Raw genomic sequence first — 5247 nt, forward strand, 5'->3', positions numbered from 1 at the left:
GGGAGCGGGGAATGGGGAGGCGGGTGTCTGGAGATAAAAAGGAGAAACATATGTAACAAATATAAATTAATAAAAAATTTAATAAAATAAATAAACAAATTACAGTTTGTGCCTGGCCGGTGTGGCTTAGTGGTTGAGCATAGACCCATGCACCAAGGGATCACTGGTTGAATTCCCGGTCAGGGTACACGCCCAGGTTGTGGGCTCAATCTTTAGTGGGGGGCAGCTGGAGGCAGCCAGTCAATGTTTTCTCTCATCGATGTTTCTCTCTCTCTCTGTCTCTGAAATCAATAATGAAAGAATATTAATCATAAATAAATAAATAATTGTTTGGATCCAATACAGTAAAGATTTGTTGAGCACCTAAAGCCAGACAGTCAAGAGACAGTAGCCTTTTTCCTGCTTACAATCTTCTTGAATTTTGTTTTCATGTGATTTTTTTTTAAGTTAGGACATTTAACTTTTTAGATCTCAAATTCCACATCTCAAAGTAGAATGCTGCCTTCCTTCATTTGAGTTATGAGCTTTTGGATATGAGCTATTAAATGTGAAAATATTTTGCATATATTTGGCATTCAATTAAATGCATGTTAAATCTAAATCTGAAAGGAAAGTATCCTTTGCCCATTTATTCAGATGGGTCCATCTCTCTCAAGGAGTTCCCAGTAATGAAAATGGAGAGTGTTGAGTTCTTGGATCCAATCTGATCTCTGCCAACAAGACCTGTCAGCCCAGCTCCCTAAAGTACAAAGAATTCTGGGACAGTAGACAGTTATTATGCTCATAAAATTCATTCTGAACTTGCTAATTGCACAAGGAATTGTGATTTTAAACTAAAATGAAGCATATCTTTGTACTGTAGGTAACACAATGTACTAATTGTGATTGGAGAGTGGACTCCTATACAAGTTAAACTGACAGGCAGCCCTAAAAGCTACATTCTTCTCACACCCAGCTAGCAACACTGTTCAGTGGAAACACTCGGGACCTGAGTATGAAAGATGAGGATGATGGTCATAGCTCTGACACTTATTAGTTGCACAACCCAGAATAAGTCAATTTATTACAAAAGCTTAATTTCCATAGAAAAACAGATATAAACCATCTCATGTAGTTATCATGAGGGTCTTACAGAATAATGGATATGAATGTACTTTGTCAACTGCATACATGGTATTGATTAAAATCACAATTAACAGTAGTAACATTTTCATGAATCCTGTTAGGGTGATATAATTTCAATTTGTAGCTTTTTTGTCCCCCTTTTAAGCTGAATGCTTGGCATTTCAAACATCATAGAGTTGCTCTAAAGGCTCAACCTAGAATGTTATCTTTTGACAATGAAGATAATTTTCAGCGTGGCTTAACACAACAAACTGTCCAGACGAATGCTCTAATGAGTACCAAGAGAGGCAGGAAGATGAGATTCTATATTTCCCCTGCAGGGACATTCTCCAGATGTCCAAGGTACCAACAAAGTGTAGAAAAGTCACTGTGAGACTTAATTCCAAACATGCTCATGTGGTTGGTATTTTAAGAAATCAACTAGAGGGAAGGTCATACTGGAAAGATCACTAGACTTAAAGCCAGAAGAACTTACTCAGCTTGCCATATTCATCAAATAAAAGCATTGGATATCACCATGTGTGCACATGGTGGGGACCAGACACTGGCTCTGACCTCATGTGCTGCCTCTTCCTTCCCTGCCAATGACAACTTCTCTCAAACAAACAAACAACAATCACCGGACACCAGTCAACAATAATATATTGTATAATTAAAGTGTTATTAAGAGGGTAGATCTCATGTTAAATGTTCTTTTCACAATTAGAAAAACAAAAGAATTAAGAAAACCCCACAGGATACCCAATTAAATTAGAATGATTTCTAATTACCAATGTATATATACACTGAAATAAAAGAAAAATATTGTACAAAACATATTTATACTAAAAAATTATTTGTATTTATCTGAAATAAATTGTAAGTATCTGAATTACATACCTCTTTTTATAGTTATATTTCCCTGAGGATTTGGCTTTCCTCAACAGTTTCTATTTTGTAGCATTTGCTTATAAGTTTTCCAGCAGTTATAGTTTATGTTTCAATTACATTGTAATATAACTTCTACATCTAAATTACTTCATTGTTTTCTGCAATGAATATGCATTAATAAAACATGCTCAGCATTATCATATAAGCTGATATCCTGAATATGTACTAGAATAAAATCCAAGAACCATTCTTCAAATTTAATTTGTCAAAGCATATAATGCCATCTATTGTGACATGCACTGCTTTCAGGATTATATTTCATCTCTGAATCAATGACTTTTTAAATGGTTATCCACTGACAAAAAAACAACCTCAACATAATAAATTTTGATTCCCCTCTTCTTCATTACTACACATGATTTCACTTGCTCCCATGCTAGATGAGTATTTAGAAATATTCATGTAAAAGAATAAAATTCTTCAAGATAGTCATGATAAATGCCATAATCACTGTCCACTTTGAGTGGAATTTCTGTTTCTCTTCATAAGCAATGTTATCCTTTTTAAGAACAGGTATTTAAAGGGATACATTTTTATCAATTTTTTCTTTAATATATTCAACAAGTTTTTTATAAGCAATGGAGCACTTTAATAACACTTCTTTTCTTTAAACTTGAGTAATCTTACTGCTTAGGAAATATTGAAAATCATGAACAAGAAATAAGTAGGCTTCACTCAATGAAATACTTAAAAAATCAGCAAGAATTTTAGGGACCCTTTCTTCAGAAACTTTGACGTCAATGCATCAAACAAACTGTGCATTCTCTAACTGTATTTGTTAAAGATAGTCAATGAGTTTTTAAGTGTGAGAGAATTGAATAATATTGAATGTCAACAAAAATAATTTAATTGTTTTTTTTGAATACAATAAAAATGGAAGCTTTGATGGCCATCTCTGTCCCAGTCATGGCCATGTGACCTACTGTCCATTAGAGACTGTGTGTGGAGGCAAGTTTTCTTTCTTATTGTTGACACTCTTACAGATGTCCCCCATTTTCCCCACCTTTGTGCACCTCCACCCTGCCCCTGCCACCTCTCCTCTGGTCTTCACCAAACTCTTGTCTGTGTCCATGAGCTATGCATATATGTTCTTTAACAAATCTCTTCACCTTCTTTTATTCAGTCCCCTATACCCCTCCCCTCAGGGCAACTTTTCTTACTAGGAGACCCGTCTGAGTAAGGCAGGCAATGACATACATCTACCTTATGGAATCAATTCTTGCACCAAGTATTTGCTGTAAAAAATTGTTCAGGAGAGGGAGCATAACTCTCCCCTCCCTAAGTATGGTCTATGTAGAGTGACTTCCTCCAAAGAGAACAGTATGAAGAGGGGGGAAAAAGCATAACTTTACAGTAGAGAAACCCGATAAACACAGCTTCAGTCAGGTGATCAAGGTTAACATCAACAGTGATAAGTCAGATATATACAATATACCCTTGATATTATGTGATGAAAATGACACTTTACCTCTGTAATTTTCCTCCAAAAAATTTATATCTAATCAAGAGAAAAACATGAGGCAAATTCCAATTGAGGGACATCCTACAATATATCTGAGCAGTACTCAAAATTGTTATCAAAATCAAGGAAAGTCTGAGCAACTATCACAGCCAAAAGGAGCCTAAGGGGTCATGACAACTAAGTGTAATATGGCACAACAGAAAAGGGACATTGATGAAAAACTAAGGAAATATAAACTAATCATGGTCTTTAATTAGCAAAAATGTATCATTGGTTCATTAACTATAACAAATGTACCATCTAATATAACATGTTAATAATAGGGGGAACTATGTATAGAGGTGAGTATATGGGAACACTCAGTACTATTTGTTCAATTTTCTATAAATCTAAAATTCTTCTGAAAAACAAAGTTTATTATCTAAAAATATTTATGGTCATATGGCAAGTACAACTCTCAGGTTGAAAAAAGAGTTTAGGAACTGAGTTAAGAATTAGAGAGGTGATTTGATACAGCAAAATTCAGAGTCAAATAAGATTTCTTTGATCTTCTATTGTCACTTTCCACAGCACTTTCTATTATGTATTGTCTTGTTTGATTCTCACTGTATCTGTGAGGTAAATATTATTTTTATCTGTTAAGTGAGAAGCTGAAGCTTGAACTTATAAAGTTACTGGTTCAAGTTTATTCAACTACTGAGTGGACACAGCTAGAATTTAAATCTATTTCTTTTAATTCCATGGCTTTTCCCTCAATGTTGTAATGCAGAGAATAAAGGTCAATAGAATGGAAGCAGGGGATTCAATTCAAAACATATCTGCTGAGGTTGAGGCCTTGTGTTGGAAGATATGGGATTAGAGAGAAGGTCAGGCACTGATCCTGACCTTGAGAAATGTGTGCTCGAGTGAGGGAGACAGACAAACATGATTTATGATAATACCAGTTGCATTGGAGTGGGGAGGACAGGCAGATGTTTAACCTGCACACCACCTTACTCCTGTGAGTGGTGAGAAGTTTCAAGGTCAGACTCCTACACTTACATGCAGTCTCTGCAGATTAGAAGATTACTTCTTTTAACCTGAGGGAGCATTGAAGGATAGGATTCTCCGTTTCTTTTCAGGTGTGAATTAGATGACACTCACAGATGATAAAGCTGACAATCTTTTATCTAGTATAAAGGTCTCTGCCTATAGTTTTTCAACTGTAAATGCTTTCCTTGCCACTAAAAGCTCATCTGACAATCTGATTATAAGCTTGGATTAGGCAAAAAGGACTCTTTTTTTTGTTTGTTTTGTTTGAAGAAAACCACTTTTTTTAAAAAACATTTTTTTTTAAATTGATTTTAGAGACAGAGGAAGGGAGAGGGAGAGAGGGATAGAAACATCAATGAGAGAGAACATCGATTAGCCACTTTCTGCATGCCCCACACTAGGGATTTGGCCCACAACCTGGGCCTGTATCCTGACCAGGAATTGGGTCAATTCTCAACCACTGAACCACATGGGCAAGACTCTTATTTTTTATTAATCAGAGTGCAATAATATGATGATAGCTATCCTTATAGAGCACTCACTTACTGTATAACAGAAAGTATTCTAAGTGTTTTAAAAATGTTATCTCTCTAATCTTTACAACAATCCTAAACTGGGACTATTTTAACCCCAACTTTGTAACTGAGGAATCTGAAACAAATAAGTTTAATACTTGTCCAGGGTTAACCACCTATAGT

The sequence above is a fragment of the Molossus molossus genome, unplaced genomic scaffold, assembly GCF_014108415.1.
Source record: "Molossus molossus isolate mMolMol1 unplaced genomic scaffold, mMolMol1.p scaffold_m16_p_13, whole genome shotgun sequence".
NCBI lineage: Eukaryota > Metazoa > Chordata > Mammalia > Chiroptera > Molossidae > Molossus > Molossus molossus.